This window comes from Salvia splendens, chromosome 4, assembly GCF_004379255.2.
Source record: "Salvia splendens isolate huo1 chromosome 4, SspV2, whole genome shotgun sequence".
In the NCBI taxonomy this organism is placed as follows: Eukaryota; Viridiplantae; Streptophyta; class Magnoliopsida; order Lamiales; family Lamiaceae; genus Salvia; species Salvia splendens.
In genome coordinates this window covers 35,730,672-35,744,386 of record NC_056035.1, presented here as the reverse complement: position 1 = coordinate 35,744,386, position 13,715 = coordinate 35,730,672, and positions in this window count along the sequence as shown.

Below are 13,715 nucleotides of genomic sequence, written 5' to 3'. Positions count from 1 at the left end.
GGTTTAGACCCAACTTATATAATTCCAATTAAAAACATACACTATATCATATCTTCAAATTAAAGAGTGCTATCATTGGAAACAACTCAATGCTTGATAATTATATAAGCAAATTTTAGCAAACAACACTCATACAATATTGAATAGTGGAGTACTAGAATTAATTAATCTAACTCACTGTAATATGTAATGTTCGCGAAGTTGTCAAATCAATTAATTGTTCATGACTAAAAAACAAACTGGAAGATTTATCTTTATAATGTTAAATTTCAAACATTTCCACTTAAAAAACACCTTAGTACATTAATACCATTTGATAATGACTGGCTTTTTTAATTCTCACTAAATACTTTTTCTATTTTATTAATTATTTTTTTTATTTTGTGCATAACTTTTACGTCTTATGTATTCTCCCATACTAAAATATAAGTCGTGTACAACTTAAATAATTTGTAGATTCGACTTCAGAAAAAGTTTGAATTATTTGATAAAATTTGTTTTTATTTTAGGCTCTCGATTTTAAGTAGCAATGAAGCATATCTGTATGTAGTGCACATCCCTCCATTTAAAAATGCAACTTCAAAAACTACATTGGATGATTCTTATATGTATTGGCCATATTTTCTAGGAGTATGTTGTTTTAATTATAAACTAAATGTATTTTAATTAATTAAAATACAATGTTATAAATAAAAAAGAAGATGAGACACAACCATAAAGTGAAATTTTTGAAATGTATTTGTTAAATCACAAATGAAGTCTGGTATACGTGGCACGTATGCTGACGCATAGTCATCATGATTGACGGCTGACGCACAGCCGTCAAATCGCGTCAGGTCGCAGGCCGCCATTGCAGAAGTCCGTGTGATATGCCCATAATGCCCTTTTAGGGCTGAAGGGTCTTTTAGTCCGAAAAAACCTGATTTGTGATTATGTTAAAGGTCAGAGGCTTGTAGCGATATTTTTTTTAGTCAGAGGTCTGGAGTGAAACTTTTGAAAAGGTCAGGGTTATTTTATGCAGTTCACTCAAAATAAAAAAATTACGCCCACACAGATGTTGATTGGAAAGAAGAGAAGCGTGGAAGAAAAAGCCCACATTTCCATCTCCGTAGCCGCGTTTCCACTTGTCCTTCATCTCTCTCTCCAACGTAGAAGCTTCCCACATCCACATCCACCTCCATCCATCCCTCACCACTTCACTGAGTTGTTTCCAACAGTAATGATCAGATCTTTAACTCTTCTTCCCATTCCTTTCATCTTCCAGGTAACTGCTTGCATTCAACACAAGCTGACCGTATAAGTTGGCAACGAAAATGGGAAATTTTGGTTCTTACTCGTGTAGGTGATCGTAAAATTCACGACGGAAGATCGAGAGCTGGAATTGGTTGAACGGCCACCACCCAATTGCCTTAGTGCTTACTCATTATAATCAGATCAAATTTTATCAACACCTCTTTCCCTTTTATGTTTAAGGACAGGTCTCGCTCTTACTTAATTAGAGTTACCCTTCCTGTAATGCCTTTAGCAGTTAGCACCAACTTGCTCACTCAGTTAGCAGGAATTGCTGTAATGCCTTTAGCAGGACTCACTTCCCGTATAATATCATTCCATATTCGAGCACATTGCCAAGGAATATAATTGGGCTTCCAGGATTCAATTGGGACTCCCTCCTATGCCGACTCATTGTTTGCGCCACAACAGCAAGCTGACCAAGTAATTTTTTTTTAACTTTTATTAGCATATGTAATTTTTAAATTTCTAAGATTTAAATTGTGTATTTTTTCTAGGATATTTTTTTAATTATGCATTTTTTAATTTATGATTTTAATCTGTATGTGCTAAAGAGAATAGATGGTTAAGAAATGAAAGGTTCTATATGTTGTCGCTGGATTAAGAAATAGAGATGGAGTGAAAAAGTAGAGTGAGGTCCATTAATAGTGTTAGGATGCCTTGAATCAATTCTGTTTGCCGCTAGCCCGACGCTATGATATGTTTCTGTTTTAGGCCTTAATTGTTGTATTAGGCCCAGTTCATCTCTTGTACCTATTTATATAGAAGTATGACACAAAACTCTATATCTGTAACCGCAGTCATAATACAATTTGTTCTCCGTTCTTGCTCGTGGACGTAGCCAACACAACGTTGGTGAACCACGTAAATTCTGTGTCTCTTTACGTTCTTTCGTTTGTCAATTACAAAATTGTCCTATTTGTCATAACAAATAGTAAAGAGAAGAGAGGGATAAATGTCTCATTTTTCCTTTTCCGTCCGCCCGCCAATAAATGTCTCATTTCACTTTTACTATATTTGGTAAGTGGACCATACATTCCACTAACTCATTTCACTCACATTTTATTATAAAACCAATACATAAAAGTAGACTACATATTCCACTAACTTTTCTACCCACTTTACTACATAAGTCAAACAATTTCTTAAAACCTGTGCCGGTCAAATATGAGACATTTAATCATGGACGGAGGGAGTATATTATTACTATATTATTTATTATTTATAATTGTTATTATTATCTGTCACGACCGCCCATACTAGGGTTACTACAAACGCGGCGATCGTGATACAACATGCAAGGATAGCGTTTTATTTGAAAACTTAATTAACTTAAAAGAATGAAAAACATTTTGGTTTAAAGAAGTTTAAAGTTATAACTTTTCTATTGAATAAAAACGACTCATAATAAATATCTTTAAAAGAAAGCAGCGGAGAAAATTAATTATTAAAAACCCAATCAACTTCTAAGAAAAATATTTAATTTAATTTACGGAAAACACCATTTTCAAAACGACGTAACTACTTGGTTAAAACCTAACACAACCATACATGTTCAAACACGATACGGAAACGATTTAAGGTCTTGAGACATAGTTCAAAATGTAGCAGCGGAAAATAAGGTTTAAAGAGAGTCAAGAATCACGCCTATGTATGAAGACACAACACATCCTAAGGCTAGCTCAACATCCTGCTCAACCTGCACATAAGAAAAATAATATGCAGGGCTGAGTACTTGTTGTACTCAATGGGCTCATGCCGAAAACATTTTTTTTATATAATTATGTCATCCATACCAGTGATCTCGAGTTTTAGATAGCAAGAAAAAATATCACGAGAGCACAAAACATTTCAAGTCTGGCCAGACAATTTATCTCCCCACTTTTCACATCAATCCATCAATCACAATCATCATATCGCAGTGCGACGAAAGTGTGGCCACACTATTCGCCCACGAGACCGGCTGACTAGCAAGGACGGCTCACGATCCCACCAGTGTACACAGCCTGATAGGGTTTGCGGCCCTACTCAGACCCGAATTCGTTTCACAACACAACTCTATAGCCTAACGGAGCAAGCTCAGACGAACTAGGCATCAGACAACAATCTCACAAACAAAAACATGGCATGACATAACAGTTAAACCACCCTTATAACACCACGTAATATTTTCGGAAAATAAAAAGGTTTGAAAAGAAAGTCCACCTCGTTCGCTTAACAATTCACAACCCAACTTATGGAAACTCTCGTTCCCCGAGTTCACGAATACACAATCACCCTTGTAAATGACAACACAAGTCAGCCTTCCACCAAAAACACATTACTATGCATGTCCTATCGTTTCTCTCTCATCGTTTTTCTCAATTACCCAACCCCAACATACGTCACAAAAATGGAAAGACACCGTAATATATTTCAACTTATCTCACGTGATCACATCATTAAACACGTTCCTTGGACATACATGCATCATATAATACTTTTAAACTTGAAAATAAGAGTTATTTTAACAAGGCAGAAAACTAGCAGAACTGTGCGACCGTTTTGTAAAAAAAATCACTATAAATTCACCCGACCTCATATGAAGCTAAATTTTGGTCACAACACAGAAGACACATTCAAGTTCATCCATACAAATTTTCACACTGAAATCACGTCATTTAGTCAGCCATATCAAATACTAAACTCTCTAGTCGGAACATAAAACTTCTGACAGCACTGCGCAGCTCATTTGAAAAATTCACCATAAATTTATCCAATGCCCAAAAAGGCTGAAAATTTTACACGACTCAGAAGACACTTCAAATTTTCATATAGTTCAATAATCACATCAGTCAGAGGTCATTTGGTCGGTCAAACAGAAAATGAAACATTCTTGGCGAGAACACAAGTTTCTGGCAGATTTGCGCAGTCCACTTCAAAAATTTATTAAAAATTCATTTTTCGACAAAAAGGGCTGAAATTCACACGAGACACAGAAAACACCTTGGAGTTTACTCAGTAAAAAATTTCATATCAAAATTCGATCGTTTGATTGGTCAATTACAGATCAGAAGCTATTGGTCGTACGCCACAGATTTCAGGTTCATAGTTTCGAAAATAGGGTTTTCCTCTTCCATCGAACAAACACCAATTTTTCATGCTTGAAACACACAAAGTCATGCTTAAAAGTTTCTCATAAACATGTTTGCACATAGACTCACACCATTCACCAAATATTCCAATCCAACTTCACATGAATTCAATCAAAAACACATAACTATCAAAGTTCTTATGAAATTACACTTTCCCACCGTTAAATTTTGCGATCTATCAATCCTACACCCACTACATGCATGTAGGACTCAAGAACATGGTTCAAACGAAAAGGATGAGGGAAAGTGAAGCAATTATACCTTCTTTGAAGAAAACGGATCGGTAGGGACAAGAGACGATGCGATTCGTCAGAGACTCTTGGAAAATAGGCTTCAACGGATGCAAGAACAAGAATTTGATGGGGGATCTTTGGAGAGATTGTAGAGAGGGAGGGGAGAGGCGTGTGAGAGTGAGGGAGAGAGGGAGGAACAATTTTTTGTGAGGGAGAAATGGGGGCTAGGGTTTGTTTAGGTGGTATTTGAAGTCTAGGGTTATGTTTAATATTTAATTAATTAAGTAATTGTGGGGAAAATACAATTAAATAAATCCCACAATTAAAATAATAAAATAGGCTTGTGGGGAGGGAGGAATTTCGAAAATTCCATGTAGCACACAACAAGGAATTTATTTGGTATTTACTTTGAGAATATATTCATAACTTAGGAGATAAAAATAATGAATACAAGGAAACAGATAAATTAAATCTCCAAGTAGGAAAATAAGGTGGGGCCGAAAATAACTAGAGGAAAGCACAAGGAAATTATTTAAATCCTCAATTAAATAGAATAGGATTTGAATTTGGTAATTTCTTTATGGGAAAAGACTCTCATATAATAGGTAACAATTAAATAAATTTCCACAAGGAAAAATAGGAGCATGGGGCGTGTGATATGGGTAAGAATTAAAAGGAAATATTCACATCCCCATTTAATTAGACATAGGAAATTAGTATGGTATTTTAATTGAATAAAAAGGGATTCCACAAAATAGGAAACAAATAAATTCTCCCCTACAAAATCATGAGGGGGGCCGAAAATTTGGCTTAAAAGGCCAAGGAATTGTTTCAACTCTTTATTTAAGTTGGGAGAAGAAATAAAATATGACATGATTTAATTGGATTCAATTCGAAGGAAGGGAGTCAACAAAGCACCTAATTAAATTAAAGAAATTAATTCATCCTCCCATTTTAAATAGGGGATTTTCGAAACTCCCAAGATGAATAGGCTAGAGTTCGAATTTCATGTGATACAATTTAGGGATCAATTGGTTTGGATTTAATTTGGATAAGAAAAATCCCAAAACAATTTATTAAATCCAAGAAATGAAATACTATCTCAATAATTAGGAAGGGCCGAAAATTTCAATGAATTGACTCGAAAAAGAATAAATGCATGATCCTATTAATTTTTTTTCTTCAATGGAAAAAATATAAAAACTCAAGCTCATCATTCCACATCAACCACGACAATTTATTTCACGTAAAGCACTTAATCACATAAAACAAAAGTCTCATATTCGAAAATTTCAAAAACATAAATAATAGAGTCACAAAAGTTTGGGATGTTACATTATCATAATAATAATTTATAATTTATTAAATAATTATAATAACTAATTAATGATATTATTATTTTATAAATTAATAATTAATCAAGAAAGTTATAATGAAATTTTGAATTATAAATTTTGTTCCATTATAAGTTCAGCAATTGCTAATTCTAGTCATTAGATCTGAAAATTGATGGTCCTAATTTAATCTTAACAGATGTTATCAACACTAAAATGCTCCTTCCGTCCCTCATTAGTTGACACTAAGAGCATCTCCAATCATTTACAATAAATTCAAACTTAAAGAATATTATCTGTATTATGCTTCTTTTACTCATAAAATTTTAAAAAATTTAGGTTTTGGTTTAGTGTAAACCTAAAGATAGATATTTTTTTTCTAAAAAACTAAAAATGGGATTGGTTTTTGAATACTATTGGAACTAATTACCTATCCCATTTTAGGTTTAGTGTACCATTGGAGATGGTCTAATATCTTTTTTTTTCATCCGTCCTCAAATAGTTAACATTCTTACTTTCTCGACATCCTATCCAGATTCAAGGTCCCTTCATAATCCCAATCCCACATTTTTCAATACAAAAACATGGATTCGTAAACAAATGTGATTAAAAGAAGTTTGTTGGCTTGAAATCAGAGGCGCCATAAACACACGGATGCTATCCTCCCACACCGTCTATGGATGTTATCTAGTCTTCAAGCAGGATCGAAATAGTTACGGACTCGAATCGGCCAATGCATTTGTGACTTGTGAGATTCATGAATGATAAAGTCGACGGCGATGATGAGATTCTGGATCAGTTCAGGCGGGAGAATGGTCGCGACCGTCACAGCCGAACTGGAGAGGCGCCGGTAAGTATAGGCGACGGCTTGACTGAGATTGCTGAGGTGCACCTGCAACGACCAACTGGAAAGTTCCCCTGCCCCGGGAAACAGAACTCGTGGGGTAGGAACTACCGACCCCACGGTCAACGGCGACCCAGCCCTCCGCCGGTAAGGCTAGGCGACGGGTTTACGGAGAAGGATGAGATGCAGCAACTGCAACGCGCCAATGGTTCTCAGAGTGGAAGAGTGGCGGTGAGGAGAGGCGATGGATGGATGGAGGTGGAGTTGGGAAGCTTCTATGAAAATCGAGGTGACGACAGCGTGGTGGAGACATGGCTGTTAGGGAGGGAAGGTGATACGAGTCTTATACTATGAATATTTAGTTTAGATATATTAGGGATTTGCGTATCTTTTTCTATATCTTTGTTTTCTTGTTCATTAAGTTAGTAGCATTATAAATAGGAGTTATTGTTATCACTTTTTTCATTCAATCAATATAATATTTTCCCTAAACTTGTCTTGAGTATCAAGTATAATTATTGTTCCCTATTTGCTGCTGATCGGAGAACGTCTGTGAATCAGCAAATCCGTGAGCCTTCCTTCGAGCTTGTCGAAGGATTGATCACCCTATCCGTCCGAGAAGATAGATAGCCGGTCACGTTACGGAGGACGTCCGTAACATCTGGTGCGTTCTCCGATCAGCAGCAAATAGGGAACAATAATTATACTTGATACTCAAGACAAGTTTAGGGAAAATATTATATTGATTGAATGAAAAAAGTGATAACAATAACTCCTATTTATAATGCTACTAACTTAATGAACAAGAAAACAAAGATATAGAAAAAGATACGCAAATCCCTAATATATCTAAACTAAATATTCATAGTATAAGACTCGTATCAGAAGGCCATCAATGGAGGTCGGGTCTCATCGTTCAGGGTATTGAGTTTATGCCCAACCCATCATTCCTTTCTTCATTTTTACAATTCTTAGGCTTATGCTTTATTCACTTGTCGTGTGTACTATTATTGGGCTTGGTGGTTGGTTATTAACTTATTTTGGAATAAAGCTTGCAAATTTAAATCATTCCCAAAAAAAAAGTAGTGTTCCATCCGTCCATCAATTTTAAAGCTAATTTTAATCGAGCATGAGTTTTACTTTAATATTGATCGAGCACAAGTTTTAAGAAATATAGTAGAAAGTGAGTGAAAAATATTAGTGGAAGGTGAGTTCTACTGATATACTCCCTCCATTCGAAAAGAATATATATACTTTTTAGAATCAGCATGAGTTTTAATATAAAATTGGTAAAGTAAGAGAAATGTACAAATAAAAGGTAATTAAAGTATTGTTAGTAGAAATTAGAAAATAAGGGGAGTGAATCCCCTGCTGTGTTGAGAACGCAACAGGGGCTGATGTGCCTAGAAACGACGTAGCTTAAGTTCATTTGCTACAGTAATTTTTCAGTTAATCTTTCACTTGTAGACTTACGCATAAGTTAATCTTTCACTTGTAGACTTCAATTAATCTTTCACTTGTAGACTTACGCATACCCTACCGTCCACACTCCACGCAGCCGCTAATGAAATTTTTTGATAATTCGTTGAATAATGAATTTACTTAGTATAATACTAATACTACTACAAAAGTTATCATCTCATTATAGAGAATTTATTTTTTTTAAAATTAGTAATTGCATATTCTTGTGGGATTGACTAAAAAGAAAAAAGTTCATGTTCTTGTGGGACGGATGGAGTATATTACTGGGATGTAATCAAATGCAAAATCTAAATATTGTACAAACTATAAACTATGATCTGGACCGTTAGAAAATGACAACAAATGATAACATAATAGCAACAAAAAATGTCAACGTAGTATCAACGGTTGATGTTGTGTTGATATTGTATTGACACTGTATTGACATAAAAAATCTTGAAATTTTACACTGTATTACATTGTGTTGAAACTGTGTTGAGGGATTGGAGTTTATACAATATATAAAGTTTGCATTTTATCACTACCCCGTTTTGTATTGCTATATGAAAACAAATACTCCATCCGTCTACAAAAAATAGGACACATTGTGAATGTGATGTGAATCCGGGTATTCACAATCATAGAATACAACGATGTCGATGGCCATGGGTTGATTGGGGTCCGAGAAGAGGGTGGGGACATGTCAAGGTGCTAAGCTAAATTCAAAGGTCTGATTCAAACTGGAATTTCACTGTGAAGATAAAATCCAAATGCATTCCTCAGACCACCATTGTCTTCATCGTCAAAAGAGCTTCGTGTGGGTATCATGCGTGCCTCAATCGGAGCCCGAATGAGGAAGTTATGATCATTTTAAGAAAGCCGAGCAATGCAGAACAAAATGCGCGGTCGGGCGATATTCCTCATGCAAAACGCCTGGTCGGGCGTTTTTGTCGACAGATCAGTTTTTGTCCAGAAACTTCACGCGGCCGGGCGTTTTGTCCGGGATGTGACTTTTTGGCCAAGATTTGTTTTATTTTGCTCGTTTTCACTCCTAGTATAAATAGACATGTTATGGTTTTTCTATACAGATTTTGAACATTATTGAAGAACAAAGACTCATTTGTGAGCACCCATCTTCATCATTGAAGATTTATCCAAAATCCCTTGTGGTTGCATTTAATCTATTGCCGGGCTTAGATTATTTGTTAAGGTATGCTTGCTAGTTCTTGTGTTGCTATTTGGTGGAGCCATTAGGTTTTTGTTTGTGAAAGTAGCCATTGAGTTTTCTTTCTTGAGCTTGAATCTAAATCATAACACTTATCATCATCTTCTTCTTTTCCATCTTTTTATTGTCATATTTCTTGTTTGGGTTATTGGATATTATTGCAAGAACAAATCCGGGCAACATATGTTTCTTGAATCCTTAAGATTCACATTATTTGGTATCAGAGCCATTAGTTCTTGTTCTTGTAATTGTTAGAAAATCATCAAAAAAAAGAAAAAAAAGAAAAATATCCATGGGCTTTAGCTATAAATCGGTATATATATTGTTGGGTATGTCAAATTGATTATTCCAAAGTTGTAGACCAAAATTGCATCAATTGTTGGGTCTATTGTTGTTGGGTGAAATTGTGCACACAGAGTGTTTGTTGATTTGTCCCTTTGGCCTAACACCTTACTTTCACTTATCTTTTGGCTTCTAGAACTAGTAATAACTTGTCTAGTTGCATATCTTGTTTGTGAATTGTGCTACCCTTGTGGATTAACATCTTTGAGAGCAAGTGAGGGAGAGTATCCTAGCCACCAAAATTTATAAGCCTTCCGAGCGACATTGGGTGTGAGTTTTAGGGAAAGGGGTACATATTATGGGAAGTGAGCTCCTCACTAAATTCTTCATTCCCGGGTGTGTGTGCTGTTTGTGTTACTAACAAAAAGGGACTTGTCCCTAGTCTTGTGCAATTTGTTTTGTAGGTACTTGAAATGGAGAACTATATGCATAACTCGCCTACAAGGCAAGTCGCCTCATCATCCGATGAAACTATTGAAGAGATGTTTTCCTCAATCATGAAAGAATTGCACGAGGTACTGGGAGGAATGAATACTATGAAAAGGGGCTTTACGGCGTTCTGAGATGATGTAGTCCTCTTAAGAGACCGAGTTGCACATAATCATTCCACACCACCTAGTGACCGAATGGGAAGTAGAGGGGACAAAACAATACGAAGTGGAGTGAAGCCGCATACTCCAATCACTGAAGCAAACATGATTATAACCATGTAGAGGATTGGTTAGACGATGCATGTCGGCATCTCACTAAAAGGGAACGAGTTCCGAAGTTCCATGGATAGCCTCACTCTAGGAGGGTGAGAGATGATGATGAAGAGCTACTTGAGGATGAAAAGGAGTCCACAGCCACACATGAAGAAGACGCACACCCATAGTGGAAGCCGAGGACGAATATGAGTCATTTAATGCCCTTCAAATCTTGAACACCGAACCAAAGCCACATGAGGTTGCTAATGGAAACAAGCACTTGGGAGAGAATCGAGAGAAAGAGAAAAAGCTAGAGAGTGAGAGTATGCTTCAAAAGCCAATAGAGTGTGAAAAAAGGCGAAAATGTGAGACGCAAAAGCCAAGAGAGAGTGGTGGGGTGAGTGTGAATCAAATAAACCAAGAAAGAAAAACTACAAGCATGTGAGGAAAAAAAGTTGCTTGTTAGATACTAAGATCAACCTTGGGAGGGCTCTAAATCACCCTATCCTTTTTGCCCTTGGTGAGGAGAATGCACCTTATTTCACTAACTCTTATGACTTGTCTTTTCTCTTTGATGACTTTATGAGACAAGAATTGGGAGGGTTAGAATGTGAACCCCGAGTCGTGGATGTACCGAGTAACTTCTTACCGGTAATAAGCTCATGGAAGCAATATCAAGATGAATCACTCATAGCCCAAGGTTCAAGTACACTATCCTTGCTTACTTGTGGTGTTTCTTTGAAGTGCTTAGATATGATAGATGTGTTGGACAATAATTTGCTTTGAAAAATTAATTTGAACCATGTTGAGCCTATCTTGTACTTAAAGCATGATTTTATAAATTCAAGAGTGACACATGTGAATAAGATTGATTTTCCAAAGCCGACTTGTGATGATAGCTTTGTCATTGGTGATTTGTGGCATTGAGAGCTTGAATCTTCGAATGCCAAGTCTATCTTTGCATCATATGTTGACCCTTTCTTGATAAATCCATACATTGATAGGTGTGTCATTTCTCTTATGGATTTTAGCTTGAATGTTGGAATGACCTCCTTACATGCTAAGATGACTAAACTTTCTTTTGTTGGAAATTTTGAGTTTCAGTGTATCAATGGAATTAGTAGACTTAAGATGAGTACATATATTGTTGATTTTATTCATTGGTCTACTACATACTTTTATTGGAAATTGGTAAAACCCTTCAATGGGATTGAGATATTCTATGGCCATATCGCGAAGAATTTTTCCACCCACGTGTCTCTTGTGGATAGTATTGTGAGTAATGGCATGAGAATGCATTATTTCAATATTTGTGGATTTGTTCTAAAATTGTTCGAGCAATTACATGGGACTTATTTTGATGAGACTCTTATGCTATGTGTGGTTGCTTTTTACAAGTTTCATATGTATGGCTTTGTGCTTATTGTGCCTAGGAGTAAATGGAAACATTGCTCCTATATTTTTGACCATTTTTTGAAATTGTTGAGGCAATGGTGTGAAATCTACGTTGATGAATATATTTCATTGATTGGTATCTTTTCGTGCAAGCTTCATTTGAGTTATAATGAATCTATTCTATATGTTGAACGTGAGTGTGTCAATTTGAGCAAGAATGATGTGTCAATGGTTGATGATGATCTTTCATTGTATAGTGAAATGTCTTTTGGGTTCCGAAGAGAAATCAACCTCTTGTATGGTACTATGATATTTGATTTGGACTCGCTCAATTTTGTAGGTATACTTGATTGGGATTTGAGGACAAATCCTTCAAAAGAAGGAGGGGATGATGTGAATCCGGGTGTCTAAAAGAAAAATCAAATAACCGGATTTGAGGACAAATCCTTTCACAAAGAAGGAGAGGATTATGTGAATCCGGGTATTCACAATCATAGAAGACAACGATGTCGAGGGCCATGGGTTGATTGGGGTCCAAGAAGAGGGTGGAGACATGTCAAGGTGCCAAGCCAAATTCAAAGGTCTGATTCAAACTGGAATTTCACTATGAAGATAAAATCCAAATGCACTCCTCAGACCATTGTCTTTATCGTCAAAAGAGCTTCGTGTGGGTATCTTGCATACCTCAATCGGAGGCCGGATAAGGAAGTTATGATCGTTTTAAGAAAGCCGCGTAATGCAGAACAAAACGCGCGGTCGGGCAATATTCCTCATGCAAAACGCCCGGTCGGGCGTTTTTGTCGACATATCAAGTTTTGTCAGAAACTTCACGCGGTCGGGCGAAATGAGCCTAGGGAAACGCCCGGTCGGGCGTTTTGTCCGGGATGTGACTTTTTGACCAAGATTTGTTTTATTTTGCTCATTTTCACTCCTAGTATTAATAGACATGTTAGGGTTTTTCTATGCAGATTTTGAACATTATTGAAGAACAAAGACTCCTTTGTGAGCACCCATCTTCATCATTGAAGATTTATCCAAAATCTCTTGTGGTTGTATTTAATCTATTGCCGGGCTTAAATTATTTGTTAAGGTATGCTTGTTAGTTCTTGTGTTGCTAGTTGGTGGAACCATTAGGTTTTTATTTGTGAAAGTAGCCATTGGGTTTTCTTTCTTGAGCTCGAATCTAAATCATAACATTTATCATCTTCTTCATCTTTTCCATCTTTTTATTGTCATATTTCTTGTTTGGGTTATTGGATATTATTGCAAGAACAAATCCGGGTAACATATGTTTATTGAATCCTTAAGATTCACATTAGAATGACACGAGTTTTAATGTGGAATTGGTAAAGTAAGAGAGAAGGGAAAAAAGTAAGAGAAAAGTAGTGTTAGTGGAATGTGGGGTCCATATAATTAGTAAGAGAGAAGGGGAAAAAGTAAGAGAGAAGTAATGTTAGTTAAATGTGGGGTCCATAATATTATACTCTCTCCATTCCTTATTTATAGAGGCATTTCTTTTCGACGCGGAGTTTAAGAATAGTGTGTTAAATGGATGGTGAAAAAGTATAAGAGAATAAAGTAAGAGATATGAAGAGAGGATAAAGTAAAAAAGAGAATTACTTGTTGCCAAAAGTAGATGATGAGGCTCGTTTTATGCACGTGTTCTGTGGTAAAACTGCGCTCAAATCCATGAACTAACGTCTATTTTTGAGCCAGGTGTGTGTGAAATCCGCCATTTTCAGAAGAAAGAACAAATCAGTTGGGTGAAAGT